The sequence below is a fragment of the Aythya ferina genome (assembly GCF_964211825.1).
Source record: "Aythya ferina genome assembly, chromosome: 6".
Taxonomy (NCBI): Eukaryota; Metazoa; Chordata; class Aves; order Anseriformes; family Anatidae; genus Aythya; species Aythya ferina.
The window spans coordinates 30,033,069-30,059,217 of record NC_140303.1 but is presented as its reverse complement, the minus strand read 5'-3'; the positions used below and the strand labels follow the sequence as shown (position 1 = coordinate 30,059,217).

General features: G+C 36.5%; 1 long non-coding RNA gene across 4 annotated transcripts in view; it reads left to right on the top strand.

The window, feature by feature from the left end:
- The window catches only part of LOC311438643, a 73,183-nt gene that overhangs the window by 30,565 nt on the left and 16,469 nt on the right, over nt 1–26,149 (top strand). For 3 of the 4 annotated variants that reach the window (XR_014694238.1, XR_014694239.1, XR_014694240.1), the window contains exons 3-6: nt 1,651–1,752; nt 5,612–5,696; nt 21,109–22,508; nt 23,591–23,809. This is a non-coding gene — a long non-coding RNA (uncharacterized lncRNA). Of the gene's footprint in view, nt 1–287; nt 384–1,650; nt 1,753–5,611; nt 5,697–21,108; nt 22,509–23,590; nt 23,810–26,149 lie in introns of those variants that run through there. The other variant, XR_014694241.1, reaches the window with a different exon arrangement.

Sequence of the window (26,149 nt, the reverse complement as noted above, 5' to 3'; positions counted from 1 at the left end):
ACTTTAAGCCTTGCTGCTTCTTACATTGAGATGAAAAGAGCTGCCTTGCTATTCTTCTAGGGGTGGCTATTCATAGCTCTCCTCTGCTACAGTGTTTGCAAAAGGGGAGTGGGGAGTGCAGGGTGAAAAATGGGCTAAAACTATTTTCCACACTATGCCTTATACTCTTTTGCTGTTTCCTTGCTGCTGCTTCATCTCTGCCTTTATCTTATTATCTACGCTGTAAACTATATGGGGTAATGATCACCTTTTTATTCAGCATATTCATAGCAGCTAGTACTGCAGCAGTCTGGACCAGAAGCAGGAGTGATGTGAAATGTCCTAAGAAACCACTTAACATGTATGCAGCAGAATTACACCTCACTGTTGGAAGTCATTTAAAGGTCTGTCTCTTGATGGATTATATGAAAGAAAACATACAGGGTAAAGTGAAGTGGATGCCTTAGGAAATATAGTAACATTTTAGATGCTCTTCTCTGAGCTTTAAAGAGTCTAAATGATTAAAATTTACAGGAGAGGATTAATATAGCTACGTCTCAAAGTACTCAACATATGGTTACAATAGGCACAGCTCCACTTTCACTAAATGCGCAAGGGCATCTTTCTATTACCTTTGCTTGGATCTAGGTCTAATCCTAAACAGCTCCAACAAAGAGGGGCCAAATATGCTTTATCACATATTTTCCTGGTAAACTGAGTGTGTGTAACTTAAGGTTGCAGTATTTTCCTCAAAATGAAACCCTGAAGAAGAGGAATCCCCACTGTAATCTGTGGTGGTTCTATGTAGTTCAGTGGGGTCCATATTTCAATTAAATAATTTCATTTGTATCTCTATAACCCCACAGATCTCTTATTTCCTTTCAGCGCTGCCAGCATAGGATGACCCAACTTTATTATGCAGTGAAAGCTCATCTCCTTGTCATCAGGACAAGGCATAATGGCTTTAAACTAAAAGAGGGTAGGCTTAGATTAGATGTAAGGAAGATAATCTTTAGTTTGAGGGTGGTGAAACAGTGGAACAAGTTGCACAGAGAAGCTGTGGCTGCCCCATCCCTGAGAGTGTTCAAGGCCAGGTTGGATGGGGTTTTAAGCAACCTGATCTAGTGATAGATGTCCCTCTTCACAGCAGGTGGGGGGTGGAACTAATTGATCCTTAAGGATCCCTTCTAAACCAAACTGTTTTATGAGTCAGTCATTATGTGACTCTGAAAACAGAGCACAACAGTAGGCTGAGGTGTCAATATGATCAAAACAGAAAAGCATATGGGTGGATGCATGTATGCAAATATATTTAATATTATGCAAGAGCTACTGGAGAAAATACTGGGCTGATTATGCATCCTTTGGTACCAGTAACAATGTTTTAGGTGAAATATTGGTTCCCATGCCCATAGACTATGTTATAAAGGTAAAACATTGTTGGGAAAAACAAATAGGCATTAATCAGCATAACATGTTCTCCACTTCTAACATGCCTTTTTACATTTCATGGCAAGAATACTTGCCCATTTTCACCCATATTATTAAAACATGGGATTATTTATAGAATAGATGCCACAGTGTATCTTCATCAGGTTCATAAACTTGCGGATGGGCTGATACCTATGACTAACCCGTTTTTTGTTTTGTTTTATTTTTTAAACAAATTAGAAGACTCTATCATGGATTAATCATGTGAAATGTCCTTTGAATATGTTACACAAATTCTTTGCAAGAAGAAATTGCAGCTGAAATAGGCACAAAACATAAAAGGTAAGAGGGGATTCAGACACACTGGAATGTAACTGGCTTTTTTTAAAACTTCCTGTTAAAGTCCTGTTTTAATTTTCAGTTCTGTTCCCAGTAAAACAGACAACCTTTTTCAAAGTACAAGAAGTCAAAATGCAATTTGCTTGTGTTTTTTATAGAATAAGAGGTAGTGTTGTTGTGTGTTTTTTGTTTTGTTTTTGTTTGTTGCTTGTTGCTTGTTTTTTTGTTTCCTAAAGTGTTTCAGTAAGTAACAGAGGACATCAGATCTGGACACCTAAAGGACCTTGTTGCAGATCTTCAAATATGCTCATTCTTGCAACAGTTGGAGTTTTTCTATCTATAATGAATATATGAGCTTAAGTCCAAGCAGCTTTTCTGAGCTGTACTCAAGGTACATTACAGTTGTCATGTAGGAAGTCCCTAATGTACTTGGAAATCTCAAGATAAATTTCAACGTGCAGAGGTTTGTTTGAGGACATGGGAAATAATCTAATCTACTATTTCAAATTTAATTTAGTTTTAAGAAGTGTTCTTACTCTTTGTGCCCCTGTCACAGTTGCATGCTGAGAGTATTGCACATCACATTAGATTAAGGTCAATTAGCAACTTTATAAGGGCTTCTTTTTTTCCTTTTACTCTCTTTAAATGAAGTAGTACTGCAATTTTATGATTAAAACACTGTCTCTTGAATCATATCAGATAAGAGACCTTAGCTGGATTCCAATTGTGATTAAGACTATGATTTTTGGCCTAAAGGGTCATGAGGAATCACTGACCTTTTAATCAGCACTGATTAAGAAGTCGTAGCTTGCTCTCTGTCTGGTACTCCACTACCTACCATGTGGAGCTTATAGCAATGAAATAATGTGCTGGCAGCAGTCCTAGGAAAACTCAACTTCTGAGCAGTTTTGTGGTCAAGATTTCCCAAACTGATGGGAGATCTTAATTTTTATCTTTCATTTAAACAATTCTTTCAATAAAACAATTCTTCAGTGCAGAAGTGGAGAGAGGGGAGAAATAGCAGTAGGTTGCAATTTACTGTTCAGTGGGTAATTTTAAGGTTTCATGCAAAAAGGAAAAATGGGCAAACAGGAAATGACAAAGAAATGCCCAACTCATCAATCTGTTACACGCCCTTTAAAATGTCTGCTGCCCATTGGATAGAAGTATACTAAAACTCATCTGGAAAGCCTGTTCTTCCAACTGTTGAACAGAGTTATGGAGATGCTTCATGTTTCAGCCAAAATGTCTGTTATCAGTGACCATATGACTTACAGAAAGACTTTCATAGTAAACAGAGAGATAATGATTGCACTGAAACAGGAGAATAACCCCATCTATTTTTCAGCTTCACAGAACAAGCTATACATTCTAGTTATTGAAGGCTTGTGAGGTTGTTTCTTCCTAACCAGAACAGGAACATCAATGTTTTGATACTTTGGAAACTGTCTCAAAGAACTTTTTGAGTACTTTTCTGTAAATTTGTTTTTGGTGCCAGGAGGGCATTGATTGTGAGCAAGGAATGTTATTGGTGTTAGTGTGTGTCTGTGTATCTATATGCAAGAATGTTATCAGTGATTTATGGCTGGCCCTGTTCTGTGAAATATTATAGCCCAGAATACTGGATATTAAAGTGACTGGGTTTTGTCTATTCTTGTGTTCACATCAGTGACCATCATTAGCCAAACAAACTAAGAAAAAAGATTCCCATTAGCTCTATTTGGGGTAGGCCGATAGTAATCTGATGGTATGTCAGAAGAAGAAAAGAAATATGCACTTTTAATTGACCTAATAATCTTCTATTGGGCAATGATTAGAAGACAATTTTCATAATATACATTCTCCAGGGCTATCTCATCTTGCTTTAAATGTCATACTGACTTGGGAATGTATTATTATGCTTAACATACATTATAGCTAGTGATGTTAATAGCCGTAATCTACGGGGTGATGTTTCTACAGACTAGTGAGTCCATGATGTAGGAGCTTGTAGCATAAATAGCAAGAACAGATAACATGTAAGAAATATGTAAATAGTGTATGAAAATACCAGGAATAACAAGACCACAAAAGAATGACATGGCTGGGTATTCTGTGCAGCAGTGTGTTGGCAGTCCCTATAAGTCCTGGAAAAATATGAAATCTAATACTGGTAGGCATGTAGCTGGAATAATGAAAAGCTGTTTTGACGATGCCCAAAATGTGGCAAGATAATAAATTAGCGAGTGAGATGTCTGCAGACAATTAAGAGACTAATGAAAGTCTATGCAAAGAACTTTTGGTCTTTAAGGATGGGAATTTCCTTAATCCCAGTATGATTTTTGCCACCCTTGTGTGATCACCTCCTTATAATGCTGGGTTTGCTATCCACTGTACAGAATGGTACTGAACAGAGAAATAGGGATGGAAAGTCCAGTGATGCACAGAGCTGTGTGCCAGGACAAGGCTGACTGGATCATTCTAGAAGAATAAGGGTTCAAAATAAGCTCTAGAAAACCTGCAGTGGCCTGTGAGTAAGCAACTGTTACCTGGACTTCCAATGGTGAGCTGTTTCTAGGAAATCAGTAGTCCCTGGAGAGCTCAGAATAGCTAATGTGCCAGTGTGGTACAAAAGACAGACTCTGGAAAGTGTAAAGGCTTCACAAACAGCTACCCAGTGAAACCAAGAAAACAGATGTACAAACGACTCTTGTCTTCCTGAAAATGCCAGCTATGACCCAAAATCTAGCACAACTAGCACCAGTGATGAATCTTAGGTATTACTTATGTTCCAGATCAGTCACATAAGTTGTTTGTTTTCAAACAGTCTGGACTCACGTGCTTTAATATGGACTAGTTCAGGATATATCAAAAAATACTATATTTAACTATGTTTCTTTAGGTAGCTGAGGGAAGACAGGTAAGCAATAGTAGATTGGGATGAGATAAATACTGTATTTCTCTCTGAAAGTGAGTAAAAGAGACAATTTTATATACCTCCAGTTTAAACTCTGACACCAGAAAACAATATCAAAAACTGAAACACATTCAAGCAAACCATATTTAAGCACTTAAAATCTAACAATCAGTAGCAGTCAGCATGGATATTAGGAACAAATCATGTCAGATAAATGTAATTGTATTCTGTGACAAGCCTTATGTATAGAAGAAAATGCCACGTGTTCTGAGTGCAGTAAGATTTCTGAATCTTACATGACATTCTAATATCCAAACCAGAGAAACATATGAGTAATTTTTTTGTTATGTGCATGAATGTTGTAGGGTTGCAATACCATGTATAAGGAGTAGGTATGCACAACTAACTCTCGATGGCTGTATGGGATCTACAGGAGTCAGACCTAGATAAAGCGCCATTTGTTATTATATTTTCAGATGAGGCCTAACTGAAAGGACATTTAATTATGTTGGGGAAAACAAATGTTGAGAATGTTCAAAAAAAATTTTGAAATTTGCAAACTGATCCAAATAAATCAGACTAGTTGATCAAATGGAATGCATAGGTTTCTGAGGCTCTGTTTCCTATTATGTTCTCAAAAAGGAGGAATATTATGGCTATTTCAGATACAAAGAGATAATGGGAATCACATTACTGAAATCAGCAGGAGCCTTCCTGCTGACTGTCAGACTCACAAGGACTTCACGTGGGCTACATAAGAAGACAGGGTCAAAACTAAGTCAAACAAACAGCTTTTGAATTCAGATTCCATTAGATGATATATGGACTCAGAAGTCCCACTTTTTTCAGAATCAGAATTTTTATTGCTTGGAAATTTTTCCATAGTTTCTGCTCATCACGAAATTTTCCCTTAGTCCCAATAAGTACCAATTTATTCACTTTTGTTCCTCCTTCTTCCTTATTCAGACTAACTGATCACTAAGAGTGATTACCCACAAAGATGTGATAAAGGCCGTGGGATGTTCCTGGGATGATATGGGACAGTAGGAAGGTAACAGAATTTCTATGCTGAATTTAAATTCCTTTCTCTGGGTAATGGCCAAGATTTATAGAGCTTAGCACTGCCATCAGAGTTTTTCCAACTGATTTAGTTTTTCTTCAGTATTTTTTCTATAACATGATAAAGTGCATTAAGCTGAAGGGACTTAACCAGCAAATCTACTTATGAAAGAAGTAAAGCTTAACTAGTTTAAAAAAAAAAAAAAAAAAAAGTATTTAAATTAACTCCGTGAAATAATTCCAATCACATGTACAATGCAGACCATCTGTAATGGTATTAATCTTTTCTTAAATGGTACTGGGCATATAATATAAAGTATTCAAAGCTCTTCAAAATAATTTCCAGATAATTGTGCAGTCTTTCCTTATTAATGACTGGCTTTACCTGGGTATAATTCCATTGATTTTATGTGAGTTAATGGTGATGGGATCCAATATATTTCTTACCTTCAAGAATATTTTCAAAGGTTTTGTCTTCCGCCTGTATGCAGAAGACCACTGGGGTTCATTCTACTTTCAGATGGTGCTGAATTAAGGTATTTTAACTGCAAACAAATATTGCTTGAGTTTATTGTTCAGAAAATTAACTTGAATGAATGTGTTCCATAAATTCCAGAGGCTGGCTGAAATGCATTGAGTTTTTTGACACATCTTCATTAAAAAAAAAATCCACTGTTAGAATGATGGTCTTACTATATGGCACTGTATGTTGTTATTCTCAGATTATTGTCAGTATCTTGGGTTTCATACTAATCTCAAATTTAATATGCAAGTTACTCATATGGGGGAATGTAAGAAAAGTGATAGCTCAATTTTAGTGGGCTTTGGGCCAACTAGTCTTCTCTTGGATTTTTTTTTTTATTTTTTAGACTCTTGTTCTTTTCATATGTTTTTAAGTAAGCAGGCCTTAAAGAGGTATGAAGCTTTGCAGTTTTACAGGTACTTTTTGACAACAGACTCGTGTTGTAAAGATTTGACTACTTCAATGGGAGCAATTTTCTGTGTTTTTTTTTTAAGTTAATTTAATTCTCTAAAATATTTTCAGGCACATTTCAGGCTTACAAAATGGCATTAAACTGGCCATCAGTTTATCCTTAGTATTCTTTTTGTATTTCTGTGCCTGCCATGATTACAACAAAATCCACAGCAAGAACTCTGGTTAAGTAAATATTTAATATTACTGTTGCTAGTAAGGAGCATGTTGAAACAATAGCATCAGCTTTTTTCAGGACATTCAGAGTACTCACTGTATTTGTGGGAAAAAATGCGAATAGTGTTGCTTATATCAAATTGGTATAACATCAGGGTAGATGCTGCCATTTGATTGTGTAATAAAATAATGGATAAAATGGATGGGATATTCAATTAGTATAGACTAACTATGCTAACATTTTCCACTCTGTTCTCTCATGGGAGATTTAGATCAGAAGGTATTTTGTAAAATCCCAGCATTGCAACAGTGACCTATTCGTTGGTGAAGCCCATATCTCAGTTCTTATTCCAATTCAGTCACTTCTTTGCAGTTGGATGTACAGTCACAGTCCAGTTGCACCAGGAACTGGAGCGAAATAAAAGATGACAATTTCTAATTTGTTCCAAAGTCTATAACATTGCTATTCCTAAAATACATTTTCCAGCTGTTTTGCTACAAAGCTAGTTTAAGTATGTTCTGCCTTCAGAATATCGTATTTCTTTATTAAAAACTTTAATGCAAGATATAGGACCTAATTCCCACTATGAGAAACATTTAACAAGAGCTGATACAAAATTTCTTTAGCATCGTTTGTCTCTATTGAGTTAAAGATGAAAACTAATAAAAGATTGGGGCGGGGGGAGGAGGAGGTGCAGGGAAGAACTTTGTAAAAAATATTTGTGGATATATAAGAAGCAGAAACACCTACCAGAGCCCAGGAAAATCCAGCAAATTGTCAAAGGTTCAGTGTAGTTGAAAGTTATGAGGCTACAGATGAGTAAGTGAATGAATGTGTTGCATTGCTTTTCACTACAAAAACTAGTTGGGAAAAGAAGTCAGTATTGAAAGGAAAAAGATCTGAATGCTTTTCTAAAACTGCTTTGTCACCTAAAGAAGTCTTATAATAGCTGAACATTTGCAATTGCGAAGATAAGGTTCTTTTTTCTTATGAGATTTCTGAACGTTACTCCGGTTTATAAACTCTTATTAAAACGGCCTAGTAGTAAGGGAAATTGAAAGTGATGTCTAATTTTTAAGGAATTAACTGAAAAGTCCAATCCTTACTCTGTGTTAAGGGGGATAGAAACTATAGCATGTAATTTAAAAAAAAAAAAAAAAAAAGTTGGCCTTTCTGACAGAATTTCTGACAAAGCAGGATAAATTTCTGATGTGGCTTGAATTTATTTTGGTTTGGTCATATAAGAGTTTATTGCTTTTTCATGTATTCTCCATGAAACATGAATTTTTCAGGGAGTACTAATGAAAACAACCATACTGATATACTGAAGACCTGTTTTCCATGCTATCAATTCACAAAATTTTTGTTAAATCTAGACACAACTCTGTACATTTTTTTCTGCTCCTATCTTTTACTGAACAGTCAGTTTGGATTACAAGCAGCTCATGTTTTATCTGAGCATGTTCTTACTGTCAGATACTGAATAACCTGAACTTCTCTGGCCTGCCTTAGTATGTATAGTCAGTCAGAGGTCCTCTCAGGAGCACCTGACATCCATAGCTTCCACATTGGAGCTAGGACAGGTGAGCAGCAGAAGAATGGGTAGAGATCTATCTAGTGTCTAGTGTCAGATAGTGTCAATACAACATGGCATAAATGTCTTTTTATTTTGAAATAATATTAAACTGACATCAGTTCATCTACGTACAGCTGCTTTATTCTAGCACACATCAGTTGTCACTGTACTACATTTAATTGAACAAGTAGCTCAACTAAAATGCATGCAAATATTCTGGAAAAAAAAAAAAACTTTTCCATATAATGCCAGTTTATATAGTTCTCTCTATGTATTTTTTTCTTGCTAGATAGTTGTTAAACCATATAACAGTTATATAAAGAGCATATTCAACTGAGGTCTTGAAAACTGAAATAGACCTATGTTCCAAAAGAGATTGATTTCAAATAGTCTTAATTATCTGTTTAAATTGTCTTTTCTTTCTGAAGCTTCTCCTCTTCAGTTATAACTTCTAGCTTGTCTTTAATAACATAATGGCTAGACTCTCACAAAGACACTTGAAACTGACTAGAATACGTGCACTAACATATTTAAGGTATCTTAAAATGTGAAAGTGCCAAATGTTTCTAAACATCCATTTATATTCCTTTATGAGTAACTCAGGCAAATGAAAGACCAGAAGTTCGCAGTCTTGTCACAGCATTCCAGGGTGTGAGGTTTTAAGAAAAGTGATTTTTTGGGAAAAAAAATCATAATGAAAAACCTAGATTTCACACTGCTGGGTGATTAAGCAAGTAAACAGAACATAATTTTTTTTTTGTGTGTGTGTGTGTGTTTTTTTTTTGTTGTTTTGTTTTTTTTTTTTAACAAGTTAGAGGGCAAGCATCCAGGCTGTCTTCAGGGGTTTTGTTTTAAGTGCTGTCTGCTCTCACATGCTATTTCCTTATGAGTAAGACACCTGATTAAATCTATATTTAATGAATTGATATCTTGTTCCCCTTCTAGGGAACTCTGTATTTTTACCATTAGCGGACTGAACAATGTATGAAGTATTGCCTTTTCTCCCCACTCTGTTGGTACTCAGTCTGTCCCCATTCATGCTGGGTCCTCAGCCTCTTACACTGTTCTTACCCCGGACCTGAGATTTGGGTGACCCTTGCTAATGCAGCCTTGGAAACCATCTATTTTCCCTGACTCTGCCAGGCAACTGGGGTACGAGCTCGTCATGCTCCATCCCTCATTAGTAAATAGCTATTTATCTGCCTCGAGTCTTCACACTAATCACTGTGCTTGTCCTTTAGATCTTCCTGTAATGTTGTTTCAGTTTGTCAGCTTTCTGCCGGTCATGCATTAAGGACAGCTGGCTGGCAATCTATCACGTTGCTTTACGCACCACAGCACAGTTTGACTGACGTGAGCTGACATGATCCCACACTTGGTAGCACAACACGACAGCTTAAAATATGGGAGTGGGTCATATCAGCCCTCTTAACACTCCTTATTCATTTCAGACCCAAATTCACCTCTTTTCATCTTTAAAATAAAAACACCTCCCCCCTTCAAAAAGAAAAAAAAAAACAAAACACAAAACTGTTAAAGCATTTTCTTTGCTTCAAGAGTAGAGAACTCTGAATGTGGCTTTCTAGATTGTTTATTTTTACTAATCCTTTTTAAAAATATTTCTTTTACTCTTTGTTTTGTATTGGAGTGCTGTGAGGCTAAAAGCTTGCAGAGAGGGATAAGGCAGGTGGGAAATGCTCTGAGGACAAAACAAATGACTGAATCCTGTCTTAATTTCTGTCCTGCTCTGTATGACCCAAAGCTCTTAGTCACTTAGATTATTAAAGGCACTTGGATTCCAAGTCCTCATTTGAATAAATAAAGCTTAATTCTTAATACCTTTAAATACCTTTTTCTCTAAGTAATTTTAATTTCTCTTTGTCCACTATTTCCTTTTGGGAAATTCATTTTCTCCCACCGTGTGATAAAAGGAGAGGTTGGAAGTTTTATAGACAGCTAAGGAAGATTTATGGAAAGCATCACTTTCTTTTTCCCTATTATAGGAGACTCCAAGCTTATTATGTACTGGCAAGCTTCTGGCAAGAACCCTTCAAAGGCCCCTTATTTATTTTAAGTGCGTCATTTTGGCATACTAATACTAGTGTTTTGGCATTTTACATTTACTCTTCTGGTGAAGATGCCTTTACACAGAGTGTATTATGTAGCTACAAGCCATCTGTGTTGTAACTTCAAACATAATCTAGTCACTGAAGGGTGAATTTTATGTCAGTCTGCAGTGCAGAGAAAGCTTTTTTTTTTTTTTTTTTTTTTTTTAAATAAGTCTGGTACGTTAGTGGTGTATATATAAATTGGAAAACCTCCTTCTGTTGCAGATAATTTTTCTATTCTTCCTCAGTTTTGGCCACCGTAAACTTCAAATTTGAGTACTATCCTCTCTTTCACAGCTGGGAAAGGTTCAACCCTTCCTATCTCTAATCACCCACCCACTTGCTTTTCCCTCAATTTTGTGACCTCTCAAACATGTAGTTGTGGATTTTTAAGAGAAGAAAAAGATTTCCGTGTTGACAGCTATGACAAATGTTCATCCATTACTTTTATGCATAATTATTTCCTTAATTGTATCTAATTAATTTTAAAATCCTTTTATATTCAAACTAAGACACTTGACTTGCAATAAAATAAGTTTCTCAGAGTTATGAAGGAATTAAATTATGTTTCTTGTTTCATATTGAACCTAAAAGGGGAAAAAAGGGGAAAGTGCAGAAGGGTAGATCTGAAACAAAATAAAGGTAAAGTCATAAGGAAAATACCCTTTGGTATTCAAAACTCACTTGTGTCCTAAGTCCCACTGCTTTAAAATTTATGCATAAATACCTAAATGGAGCTACTAGTAAAAGAAGCATAAATCATACTTAATAATTGAATGCTGCTCTCATGCATCTAAAATTTGGGGTCACATCTGCCTGACTTGCTACATCTGGCAGAGTGTAATAATTAGGTTCTCTCACACAAAATGAGATTTATTAAAAAAATAAATTAAAAAAAAAGCCTTTGCATAGGTTATTATCCCTTCAAGAAATTTCAGATTTGTTTTTAATTGATATAAATAAAAACAGCTCAATGAAGCCAGTTGAACCTTACTGGTACGTGCTTACAAAAGAATATGCCCTTCTAGTCTCAGGCCAGTTTCAACTAGAATTGAATGGCCCGCTTCTTTTTTAACATTAACAATCCTCAATTTGCTATATTTTGTGTATACTTGTGTTGATTTCATGGAAAGGTTTCTGCAGCCTACTTTGTCATCAAATCTTTAAATACATAAAGCAGAAAGAAAATTTAAACCACATTTGTTTACATAGAAAATTATTGTACTCAAAACATCAGAATGATTTGGTTTGTCTAAAACATTTCTGTACAATTAAAACTGTCTCATTCTGTTCAAATACGTAGATTCTTGTCATACAGGAGGAGAGGGAGGAGAGTGTATGCTATTAACCCCTAGAGAAGAAGCTCTATTTCTTCTCTCTGGGTAAGCCAAAATGTAAGCCAAAGGGGAGGACATTAATGTATCCTGTTTTGGCTTTTTGTAGGAACTTCCATTCCATCATGGAGGAAAAAATAAATAAATAAATAAATCAAATGCAGTATAGCTGGTGTTTGTCCCTTACCTTTTTGCGCTCTGAGCTACTTTGTCAGATGGCTTGATGCTGTATGTGGAAAGTGACTGCAATAGATTGAATAAGGGAAGGATTTTGCCCTCATTCATCTGTTTTTTAAAAGTGGTATCTAGGATGGAGGATGAGTGTCTACTAATATAGGGGAGGAGGTCAAGGAAAGGCTTCTGTTTGTGTTAGTTGAATAAAGCAACTATATAAATAAAGAAATACTTCTGTAGAAATCTGGTGTGCTGAATCTAGCTCTATAGTGCTAGGATCGGTCAGGGAAAGGAAAAAAAAATCCTGATAGGAACCAAATTTGCAATGTTATCTTGTGGGGAAAAAATGCCTCCTTGACCCCCAGTTTGTGTCCTTAAGAATAAAACCTGATGGAAGCTGTCAGTTTTATCTTAAGCTGCAGAGCTATAAGGATTATTTCAGCTGAGGATATTAATATCGGTCTCTGCCTTTGCACCAGAAAAGACACTTACGTAAGGAGACAGCAAGAGCTTTAAGAATTAAAATGAATTTAAACTGCAGGCTCTGTAGGGTATGGAAGTACTCTGAATTCACACAGACACTACCAAATTATCCATTGTTCTTTAACTTCTGCCAAAAAAGCAAGCAAACGGTCAAAGGCCTGACCTGACTGTAGCTGTTGGGTTAGTCTGCCACAGTTCCTGCTGGGAGGGGACAGCAGGATGGTGACAGTTGTGGCCACTCTTACGTGTCTGTGTTCCCACCCTTATTAGGAGGATTTGTCATCTTTGACACACCTCTACCACCCCTGGAGTGGCTGTTCTTATCGAAGGCTCTGGGGCAGATAAAGGAAGCAGCAGGGCTATGGCACTTTTCATAGAGGTAGTCAAAAACGGAGTGTACTCAGGTGGGGGTTGGAGCAGAGCTGTAGTTTGGATCAGTTTTATTCCCTCTGCCATACTGGAACTGACTGGAGGGTTTGTGCCCTACTAGTGAGATAGCTGGATGGGTGTAATAGTCATGAAGTTTTTGTTTCTTTGGGGCAGGGATAAACCAAACATAAGGAGAGAAACCTACCTGATTCATGTCAAAGTGCAGCAACTGTCACCTGTAAGTGTCCCAAAAGGCTGGTAGAAAGAAGGGGGAAATAAATTAGGTGAAGAGGGTCAGTCCTTCAAACCAGTCATATGGTCAGGATATGAACTGGCCAGGATTTTCTTTGGTTCCTGAAAAAGCCTTTGGAGGACAGTGCTGAAGAGACATACTGGAAAGGAGAGCCACATGTTACATTTTCTCTGCTTCAAACAAACGGGAGGCAGGGGGCTTTGTTACATGGGGGGAAAAAAAAGTCTACAGCAAGTTTTTTTTGAAAAACTGTTTGCTATTTGTCTGTCTTCAGCAAGGTCTTTGGGAAAAGAGGCCACACACTACATTGCTGGGAGGGACTAAGTCTAGGAGACAACAAAAAGTAGTGTTTACTGAGGTCAAGTTGACTGTGTAGTGACAATAAACCAACGTATTGCCCTTTCAGATCCTTCACAACTTGCTATGTGTGAAAAATCAGGGCTACAACTATTGGCAGTGCAGCATAGATAAGACTTATGGATCTGTAAAATTGTTACCTTGGGAAATGAGGGTCAGAGCCTGAAGACTGGCATCATGCCTCTACCTTAGCATTGCTCAAGGAGAAGATAGGGTCAGCCAGGAAAGGCAAAACTGGCAACAAACTGCTGTTGGACTATGGGGGAGATTGATGATATAAAGCAAAACCTGGGAGAATGTTTCCTCGTAGCTCTCTACTGAAGAGCTAGGCAACAACTTTTAGTTACAGGGGAGATTATGGGAGAGGCTGAAGATTGCCCTGGATAGCAGATAAACAGGAGAAATGAGGGACTCATTTAAGAGTTTTCTTTTCACCTGGTATTGTACATTTTCCACTTTGGGGAGAAAAAAAAAAAAAAAAAGGGAAAAAAAAAAAAAGATAGGGAATGGGAGAGATTTGGGGTGAAAATGGCTGAAAGGACTAAAGAAAAAAAAAGTGTTGGCAATCATAGATCTCTCTAGGCAATCCAAGGTACCTGTGATAAAATACCTTTCTAATCACAGTCACAGCTGTTTGCTTCACTAGATGGAACTTTTTTAATCAATCAGAAACACCAACTTTAACAACTTTTTCAGTTAGTTATGGCTGTGGATGTTCTTTCTGATATATTTTTAGCAGCCTTAGAGATTCCTGTCTTTCCAAAACTAGGCTTTCCAAGTGAAATGAATGGTTTTAATTCAATTTTAAGGAGTTGTCCATAAGGCATTCAATATAAGACATATTTCTGTGGCCTGTTGTCCAGTAATACTATCCACATTTTAAACTTCCTCATGAAGTGTCTCACCAGGCCCTAGAAAATCTCAGTGGATAGCCTTTGATCTCCTAATGTTAGTACAGAGTATGTGTGCAGATTGAACTTCAGTGTTCACAGTTCCTTTTTTCTACCATCAAGATCTTTAAACCTCAGCCCAAGAGTCTCTAGGCAGCTAGAAATGTTGCCTTTCCAATCATCACTAGCTCAGCATTAAATATTGGCCTAAATGACTTAACCTTCCATTTTAATTACAAATCAGTCATATTCATCCTCATGGTATCTTCTACAAGGATTTAATTTAGATCTGTTGAAAAATGTATTTTATGATAATGAAATATCATCTGAACAGTAAAAATATATTTGGGGGTATGATAATGTAGAAATCATTTAATAGTTATGTAATTAGATTAAAATTATGTAAGCATTTCATGTGTAATTAGATTTTTCTTTTAAATGGATTAATTTTGTATGGAATATTAAAGCACTTGAGCTGTCACGCACTATAAGAAAATAACATGGCTAGTCACACAATGAAGCAGAGTTCTTAGTAAACACTCATTAGAATACTTTTTAAATGATCCACCATTTAGAAAGATTTGTTGCAGGAACACTCAAAAGTCATGAACTGTAAACAAACAAATTTATTAAGCTGCTGACACCTGAGATACAGCAATTTACATTGACTGCAGATCCCAGAATAGCAGTAGAATTTTGCTTGTGCTGTGGTATCTAAATAGAATCTGAGAAAGTTGGGAAGATTATAGAAACACTCCAGTATAATAAGAAGAAAATTCAACATATTATAGATAAAATAAGTATCATCCTGTTTGTACATTATAAGCAAGCGTGTCAATATGCCATTTATGGGTAAAAGATAAAATGGAGGAAAATAAGCTTCCCTCTTTAAATATTCTATTCCTACCCTTGCTACCTCCCGTCCCCGTCCCCCCCCCCAAAAAAAAAAAAAAAAAAAAGTTGTATATATAAAAGTGGATTTTTTTTTTTACCAGACTAAAGTTTGTTCATAGAACCAAGTTAAACTAATAAACTCTTGGGAATTAAAAATAAATGAAGAATCATTTTGAAACATTTCTTATCTCTAATTAATCATGTAGCACTAAGAACAAAGACCAAATTTCTTCAGTGTTTTCAGCTTTCCCTTTCATGCAAAACAAAGTCATTTCTGGATTCACTGGTTCAAATACCATTCAATTTATAATTGGATTTTAATTCTCTGCTCCCCCAACCTAAATTATTTTAGTAACTTTGGCCTATCTTTGTGTAATATTCTTGGGAAAAACTTTCTTTTTATCAACTGTATATTAGAATTTTTGCGTTAATCAGGATTTTGTATTTCAGGCTTATAGTAGCCCGAACTCTGCCACTACTATATTTCATTTAAAAAGGAACCCTGGAACTGCTGATGGACAGTTAGATGAAAGCAATTTTTGCTTTTACGTGTGTCCAAGCAGACATGTTAAGTAAGAGTCCTACTTCTGGACTTGAAACCACGAAAAAGAGGTGGTCAGTATTACAGGAATTGTACCTTTGTCAGAGCTGAAGGAGTAGTGTTCCTGCTTTAGTCTTCTGTTTCCATTTGTCTGGTTGTGACATTATTTTTCTGTCTGCCTTAAATTAATACACATTCTACTCATTTTCAAAAGGACTGGCTGATTTTCAGGGTTTGGAAACTTTGTGACCATTCAGGAATTATATGAAAGAAAGAGTACAAATGGATCTGGGTATTATTATTAGTGGATCCACATGTACAGAAATAATTTCTTTAGAATGTTTCATTGCTGTGTAAGTGAAGTAGAATTTAGGACCTGACTGAACAGGGTATGACTAATATTTTGTATTACATGGCCTTATTTTTAACGTGTAATGTACTGTCTGGCATACTGCATCAGAGAGCTTTCTCTGCTGATGCAGAAGGCTACTACTAGCTTCTTCTAATGCAAATTTCTACTCCAGTGTCCCCTCCACTATAAAATCATGCAACAAATGAGAGCTTGATGAATAGCAGATTAAGTTTATTGGCAGTTACATTTATTTTTCTATCATTAATATTAAACCTGATGTGCTGATATATCAGCTTTTATGTATGTGACTGTAACCATATTTTCCCAGCCTGTGCACAGCGCTTGTATTCTAGGCTCACAAGCTATGTGGGAAAAGGCCCTCTGAGTGTGTCTGAATAACTCTTAGCACAATGGAACCTGAAGGATGATTTGTGCCTTTGGGCACTGTGGTCATCTTAGCATGGAACATCTGAAATGTGTTCTGGAATATAGAACTGAAAATTAGATGGGAAATACTTGCTATGTTGTATACCTTATGATCAGTCTAATTTGCAAGTACTGAAATGGTTTTCTTTCAGAGGGACATTAGAAAATTTTGTGGGCAAACTCACAATAGCTTTCACTCAGATTTACAATATTCTTCAGATACTTCCCTTTCATTGATTTATAAGGGCATAGGGGCTAGACTGACAAGACCATAGCGATCAGCACCACTTGTTCTTTTTGTCAAGGGGCTGCGTTGGAGCAGATTGATCACAATTTGAACAGGTAGATACTGTGATATGTATTAGACATGTGATCTACACCGTGATTATGGGTCTAGGGAAACAGTAATATTTCTTACTACGACCAGATGCCAAACTGACGGTTTTGGTAAATTAAAATCTGTACCTGGACTTCAGTTGCAGGCTTGAGGGTTGAGAAACCCTCAACCCTTGAGAAGCACTCTTTGAGAGTGTTTGAGTTGAGAAACACTCTTTACAATTCAATCTTTGGACAAGAAAACCTTAGTATTTAAGTATTAATATAAGGGAAATTGTGTGGATCTGAATGATCAGATAGAGGGAGGCAGCTGGTTTAGGTGCAACTGCCCCAAGAACAGGCAGAACTGAAAAGGAAGCAGCATCAGTAGTTTGTGAGGCTTATTGGAGACATGTTTAATAGCATAGTTTAAAAATGGAACTGAATTGAGTGTGCATACCTAAGTATATAATTCATTATGTTGCATTTCTCTTCTGCATATCTCTTGAACACTAAAGACGTCTTTGCACGCTATAAATAATTATTGATATTTCACATAAGACACACTAAACATACTTCAAGAGCTAGGTGTTATTGATTTAGCCATTACCTCTCACATTTCTTCTTTACCATTAGAAGATTTGTTGCTCACTGCATTTTGTAATAATTGCACTCTTGAATTTTAAATATTCCCAAAATCACACTGTCATAAAACAAGCAAAACCAGTGTATTAGGTAGGCTTTTTTCTTTTTGTTTGTTTGTTTTAATCTCAGGTTTGTGTTTTATATTGTCCTCTCTGGATAGATAGCAAAGTGAATCATAATATATAAACACAATTGCAATGGTCATGTGTCTGTATGAAGACCCTAGCTTGATCATTGCCTTGTGCTTGGTTATTTATTGCAATACTGACCTGTGAAGTTCCCTATAAATAGGGTAGCATCAGCTGTGATAAATGAAATCACCATCTTTCTCCCACCATATTACCACACAGTTTGAATTTCAGTGCAGTCTCTTTACCACATCAGTGAACCCATCCTGTCTGTGGTTTTACAAACCACACCACTGAGTGCCCAAGAAAGCATAACTGCAGGCTCTTAATATAAACAGCATCCTCAATCATTGAAAAAATAATAAGCCTTAAGTAAGGCTTCTGAAGAAAATGGAGTGGTTCTTCCATTCTCTAGGAAATAGATACCTGTAATTTCACATGACCAAATGTAACAATATGTGTCTCTCTGCAGGTGCAAGCTATATATATATATATGCTTGCTATGAAAATGGTGAAAAATGTATCAGACTGATACTATTTCATTCTGGTCTGTTATCCTGCCTAAACAATATAGGTTCATTCTGACCCAATTTTTATACCTATAAATTGAGAATACTAATATTACCACGATATGGTGATTATTTAGGAATACAAATAAAAGACAATTGTCTGGAAAAAACATATCTAGAACCATTAATGGAGTGTATGGCTGTTGATTTGTGTTCCTTGATTGTTGGTGGCTAGGAACGGAGTGCTCAGTGTTTTGAATGATAGCTTGTGCTCTCTTATGATAAGGATGTAGAAAAACAAAACAAAAAACAGATAAGTTCTGTATGACCTTGCATTTTTTTTTCCCCCTTTGCTTTGCTTTCTCTGCTTTTCCAAGGGTAGTATTGGCATTTTCCCCAAATTTGAAGTGAATTTCAAGACCCTAGAAGAGTGATCAAAAAAAAAAAAAAGAATAAAAAAGAATAAAAAGTGCTTAAAGTATATCTTAAAGCTAATTTAGAGGATGCTTAAGGTCAGCTTCCTCTGTGTTCTTTTAAAGAATAAAACACTGATTTGATCTTGGAGCCATAAATTGTCATAAACCATGTATTTTCACTGGTCCATATCTGTGATGTTGACAAAATACTGTATCCTAAGAACAGCATAGGACAACAGTGAATCTGCATGGGCAAGAGAGAAATATATGTGCCACATATAACAAGAAAGAGTTTATGGGCAGACAGAAGAATTCCTTCTATGCTTTTTCTTCCAGTTTGGTCTTTCATTCTTTGCTTCTGTGTTCAATTGGGAGAAATTTGTGGAACTTCTCGTTTGACGCAAAAAGGAAAAAAAAAAACAATTGGAGATTTTTTTTTTTTTTTTTCACCAAGATAGGGTTTCAAGTGATTCAAATAAACATAAAAATGTTGATCCCATTCAGTAACAAGCTGTGTTCCCCTTTTCTTCTTACCTGCACAGTGGTGCTCTAGAGGAAGTCAGCCCATGAAAAGTGTTCAATGCTGGTTTAACTGGCTCACAGCATGACCTGCTCTGGGTGGTTGTTACCTGTAACTTGCATGGTTCCAGGCATTAACTGTCATAGCTGTCTGGGTGGAGGAAGGGTAGGAAATGTATATGCAATAATTTTAATAATATAATATAATAAAATAATAACATATTTTAATAATAATATGCAAAAGTTTGTTAGTATCCTTTTAATTAAAAAGATTATTTTTTTCTTTAGTAATTTATTAACAAACTACTCGCAGGCCAAAAAAACAATGTTGTTTCTGTTTCCATACTAGAAAAATGAATCTTATTTTCCCAGCTTTCTGGCTACAAATGCTAGAAATTCCTGGATGAATGTGACTGTGAATAGATTTTTAACATTAATATAGATTCATTTATCAACCAGATGCAATTATTATTCACAAGCAATGTGAATTGGCATGTCAACGCTGAAATCAGAGGAACTGTGACAGTTGTCAGTAGCTGAAAACTTGCCTTGGAAGATATGGGCAAGAGATACTTAAGGAAGTTAATTGTTTGGCTTATTTTCTCTTTGTTGATATAGCCTCTGCTCTGAGTCCATTTACTCAAGCTGGGATCAGCAGATAATTCCTCCTGAGCAGCTAAAGATAACTTTTCCTGCTATACAGCTCACGTTAATGGGTATTATTTTAATAACCTAATGATTAATTCATTCCAGTTCTTAATCTGTTCCATATGCAACAAGTTAGTTTATTTCAGTATTAAGCAAGCATAATTGAAATTCCTGTTTCCAAATTTTAGTTATAGTTATCTCTAATCAGCATCAGTTTAAATCTTGTTGGTTTTAGAGAATATCATAGTCATGTTTTCTGTCCAGATTTGCTGTCCATTACTAAGATATTTTTGTATGCTTATAACTACATAAACAAGTACACTTGTACATTTTTGTGATTTTTTTTTTTTACACAATGGAGTATAGTAAATGTCAAAATCATATGCTCGCCTATTTAATTGGATAATTATCTACATTTCCAGAACAGAATCCTTCAATCAGTCTTTCAGCTGTAAAACAGGAAACATGAAGAAGGGCTAAAATATGAACCAAATTTTACAGTTAGACCCTTAACTACAACAGCATATTTTTACAAAGGGTATTATAAAGAATATACCTGAAAATCTAAACCCATCTACATAAAACTATGAGGAAGAATATGTTTTTTCCCATTTCAGGAAAAGCAGGTCATAAGAGCTTTCTCAGTGTCCCCATACCATCACAAATGCATTTTGCTGTTTTTGAGAGCAAGAAGCATGAGATAAGACAAATGTGTAATTACTTCTTGACCCACTCTTCTGGGTTATACATTTTCATGAGGTGCCACGATTCATTATTTGCATTGATATGTACAGAAGGATGGGTCTGCTTAGTTGATATTCATTTATTCAACAGTCTGTAATCTATATTTAATGGAGTACCAGACTGTGGCATAATAAACCGTTTAAAAAGATAGCTGCTGCTTACACAGGGGTTATTGCTTGCATAACCTGTACTTATTTTTCATTACAAAACTAAAAGAGCAAAGCATAATTCACACAAGAAAATGAAGTTAACATTTAATGGTTTGAAAAATGATAGTGTACCATAATGCTGTGCAGTACTCTGAACACTTATAAAACAAAGCAAGGCAGCAAAAAATATAAATACAAATAAAAAGGCATTAACAGAGCACTGTGAAATATGGGGCACCAAAACAAAACAATGCATTCCAGTTTGCCACCTGCTTAGCTGGACCACTTAAGATTGCTAATTACTCAGAAGCCAGTAGATCTGTGAGCAACTGAGCATGTACAAACACCTGGCATTAACAGCGAGTGTCACAAATACTGAAACCTACTCTCTTGTTTTCCTCTTTCCTGACTTTTCCTCCACAGAGGTAGTCTTCATGTCACTTTGTAGACACAGAAATGCTGCATGGACTTCCTTGTGTAGAACCATGGAATCTACTGACAAACCTAATGATTGTCTCTGCAAAGACACATCACTGTAGGTCAAGTACTATATAGGCCTTGTCTGAACAGTTTTATTGAGCTGCAAATCTTGTTTCCAAGCTGACAACAGAATAAGAAGGGTCTGTCCTGGTAGTCAGGATCAGAGAGGAAAACTCCAAGACAGGTGTTAAGATAATGGTGGGCAACTGTAAAGGTTGGGGCATTTATGAGTCTGATATCTTTGACTATGTATACAATAACATGTTTTTTCAATGTAAATATTGGACTTGTCCAGAACAGCTTAGCTGCTTTAAAAAAAAAAAAAAACAAAAAAAAAAACAAAAAACTGTTTGTCAACATCTATTAGCCTTACCAGATTTCAAAGTGCCTCAAATCAGGAAATAAAAGCTTTGTTTTAGTGGAAGCTTCACAGGGCCATGTCCTTGAGTATTCTGGAGGTTACTGAGTGGCAGCAGCAGAATTGTGTGGGTTCTGAGTGTTCATCTCCTCCCCTTTTGGGGTGATATGGAATCCCCAGTGCCACCTTCCACTGGAATGCTCCTCCAGGGGCCTAAAACCAAACCAACACACTGAAATCTCAGCTGAGAACCAGATCTGTGGCTGTATTTCCTGCTTGCACAAATAGGTGAATTCACCTACAGTGACTGAAAAGGAAACTTTCCCCTTCCAGCCAGCAGAATTTTTTCCTGCAATGTGTGCTGACCTCTATTTCAGACAAACAACACATAAGCTTGTTAGATGAATGCTGAGAGGAAAAAATAATAATAATAAAAACACTCTCAAGGGTTTTAGGAATATAATATTGGTGGCTAAAGGATTTCAAGTGCCAATTAGGGGTCATTGTAAGGTTGCAGAAATTGGAGGGTTTTTTTAATCCTTGTCTTTAAGAAGCTTTTTCTGCTTGTAATGCTATCATGTTGTATAATTCAGTGAGTGAACGTGATAGACATAGAAAATTAATGATCATCTTGCCTTGTTGGCTTTTTAAGCTCCCATTTTACGTATATGTGTTCTGAAGAACTTTTCTATTTCAGTGCCTTTGCTTGCTTCCTTCAGGGAGTTGCATAAACACCACAGAAAGCTGACACCTGGGAATCTGTGCAGTTGCCTTAAGGGCAATTAGCTATAAAAGGTAGGGCTAAAAGCTAATTGCTCTGGTTTAGTTCTCAAAGTGCAGGTGAAGCTTGCTGAGAAATGAACAGAAGGCTGGAGAAAGGCCAGTTAAAAAATTCTCTCTCTGAACTTGGACTAGAACTTTTTAGCACTGAAAACTCCTGCCAGTTTGACAGTAAATTTTGTGTTCTGGTGCCTGCTAGAATGAGGTACTGAATTTTTACTTTGTTGTTCAGATGTTTGGGATATTTTGTGCCTTTCCTTCCCTTGTTTTGGGGTAAGGGTGGGATGGGGCAGTTTGAATCATCAAGTGATAAAATGCTCCTAGTTTGCATAGCTGCAATGTGTATCATAACTGAAAGCTGTATGGATGATGATGATGATCAGAGGATCTCAGCAGAAGGCATTTATCGTGTTATTCAATTAACTTGAAGGGAAAAAAAAAATGTATTCCCAGGCATTTTTGCATAAGACATATGTGGTAAAAATAGATGTTTACGAAAGATTTGAGATCGGTTCTGTTTGAGTCTGGGTGTGGGTGGAGTGCAATGGAAAAGTGTAAAACAGCTGCTATACAGTTGAATCACTGGAATAAGGAGGGGAAATTACTCTCCTGTCTCAATCTTTGAGTCCTCAAATACTTTTTGTGTCATAAGTGAAGGTATTTAAAATGTTCGGTTTGAAACAGATACACAAAATACTTGTTCCAACATCTTGAAAACATTGTTTCTACTCTTTCATGTTTGTCAGTTGACAAAAAGTTTGTTCCTCTTAATTTTAAAATGTCAAGAAATGATGTATGAATAAAGAGTGGGAGAAGGAAATCCCAAATCTTGAATTCAGAAATCTGCTTGAATAACGCATTTCTACAAATAGTAGTGAAAACGCAACAGATTTCTTCGGAAAGCTCCCAGCTGGTTCTATTTCCATGAAGCATTTTAGACTGAGGATGTTGAAAAAAAAACCTGCTGTTTGCTCCCTCATACTGAAGAAATAAATACATTTTGGTGTAAAATATATTACAGAAACAGAAAGGCATGTGTTGGCTGCCTTCCTCCCCATCCACAGGATAGCTGCATTTTCTCCCTTGATATTTGGCCTGCAGAAGGCCAGCCAAAAAGGGCCTATTCCATGTACCTTTTTTTTCTTAACTGCTAAGAGCATTTATTGGAGCTCTTTTGCTACCATATCATTTGAGAGTGATGTGAAATTGTGCAGTCTGGAAGGGAAGGGAAGAGGCCAGAGCTCTCTTTAGCTAATCAGCTCTGATATGTTTCTTTTGCCAATCTAGATGCTGGAGAACCAAACACCTACATTTGCAAATTTCTGTCCTTATTGTAATAAAAGATGAGATGGATTTTAATAGTGAGATTAACTAAGCATGGTTAATCATTCTTGGGGTTTGAATCCAAGGACAGCAAATGGCTTGATGGATGTCTGTGAACTACATCTTACTGAAAAAGGATGGAGAGGTCAACTCTTGATTTGCCTTACAGAAGGATCCCCTGAGGTTTGTATATATGTAGTGTGGAAGGATATAGAATATATCTTGTATGTACATATGCAAATATGCATGAGTATAACTAAGGAAGGGCTGTCACACAGCGTGAATGTAATTACAGAAATAGTTTGCCCAGATTTTGTTGTTGAGACTGGTAAAATTTTGGTGCCAACCTTACCTAAACAGCATCTAGTACAGGAATGTAATGCTAAGATATCTTTTTATATTCTACTTAATGTGCAAAACAAACAAACAAACAAACAAACAACTTTCTGCTCATTATCGTCTTCATAGTACCAAAAAAATGAATGTTACTTTGATAACCAGTCAAGAAAGCTATCACTGAAATATGCTTTAGGCTAATAGTTAGAAAATGAATGCAGGGAGCATGGGTTCAAACTCTCACAGATGGAGAATGGGTTGGAGTCTGGGGTCTCTCTGCTGTGCACAGCAGCACTGTCCACCAAGCTAATGGTTGGCGTGGCACCACCATCTATCTCCACTCCCTTTCACACTAGACTTGAATAGGTAGTTCTAATTTTGAGAAATGAGTGTGGTGGCACCCAGAGACCAGCTAGCTGGGTGAGAAGCAAAGCTGGCCACATTTATTTATTTATTTAGACATAAGGTTAAGTTTGCAACTCCCCATGGTAAATTCTCAGGCAATTCCTGGCATTGCTACAAATGGGCACAGAAGTATCAGATTTTTGACATGGATGAATATAGGTGCCTAAAGGCTCAGCAGTAACAGAGGTTTAACAAATTTCCATTTCAGATGTAGACATTTTGATGGTGTTTCAGGAATCTGAGTATGTTTTCTTGGTGAGTGTTCAATTTTCATAAATAAAGCCGAGTAAGCCTGGCAAATTCTCCTCATCACAGAATACCATTTGTCTGCAGTGTCAGAGGGCTTCAGCAGGGGCAGAACCCAAGTCAACTGATCCCAGGGTCTATGGACTTGCAGATTGACTAGGTCTATCTGCTGCTCTAGAGGCAGGTGGGGATTGAAAATGAACCAAAGAAATGAGTAGCAGGGAGAAAAAAAAAAAAAAAAAAAAAAAAAGAAAAAACAGCAGGACATTAAAATGAAACACTTACTATTTTGAAAATGTTTTTTTCACTAAATTATTGAATTTCCCCTCCATGCACATTCTTGTTCCATATGCTCGGAGTTTAAGCTAAGTGTTTCCTTCTTTTTATTACTTCTCTGTTATCAGTACAAACATGTAATCTTGGGCTTACTGCTAAGTGTGTATCTGTCTTCAGGTTTTATGCTCTGTAATTCCCAAGGAAATCAGTTCCTGATATCTTGCACTGAAAAAGCTATGCTCACTCAGCAGGCGAGAAGAGTTTTAAAACTGTAGGCAATGACAGTAATCCTTTGCTTAGTTACACTGGTGTAAAGCCTGAGTAATTTTATTGTAGGAAAGAGAAGAATCAGGGATACCATTCTCAAGAGGATGTTCACTAATTATTTCTAGATAAGGTGGTGGGAGTAATTAGTGTTAGGTATTGGAATCAGCACTCAATGTAATTTATGTCCACATAATACCAACATCTACCTCCATTCAACTTCTATTATAACTTTTTTAATTGAGAAGGAAAAAAAGCCTATTTCAAATACACGAACTGAATAGTATGTGTGTCTTTTTGGACACTGCAGATTTGTATCAGCCAATGACTTTTATAATGTAAATGGATTTCTGCATCAGACAGCACTGGCTACCAGTGGACTACATGGAGCACCATGTAGTTAATGCAACAGGGTGGATGTGGGCTTGGTTGAACTGAAATCAGTGGTAGCACTCAGGTGCCCAGGCAGAGCCTGTGCAGAGAAGCCTGACCCAGGGCCTGCACTAGAAAGGAGACCGGAGAGGGGACACAATTTGGGCTGATGAAGAGATATAGGGCTTTCCATGTTGGTCCAAGGGTATACTTTTAGTTCTGATTAAGTAGGAATTATTCCTGGAATTGTTTGAGTCTAATTTCTGTGCTGAAAGAAACTTACATATCCAGACTGGTTTCATTCCTACAGGGAGACCAAGATGGCCCCAGACATTTCTCTGTTTCTTGGAGCAAAGTATTCTGGAATAATTAGGACCTGAAGGTCCCACAAATACATTTCTCATAAGAGCCACAGAAGGGTATGGTGATTAATATTGCCCCAGGTGTAAGCATTTTATTCAGATTTCTGTTTCTTCTAAATTAATTTATTTATTACTTTGAGAAGAATATTTTAAAACCTGTTCTCTCTCTCTCTTTTTTTTTTTTTTCCCAAAAACTTCCATATCCAGCAACACATTGCACCTTCCTTTTATTGACATAATTATTTTGTCTGACCAGTTGTCT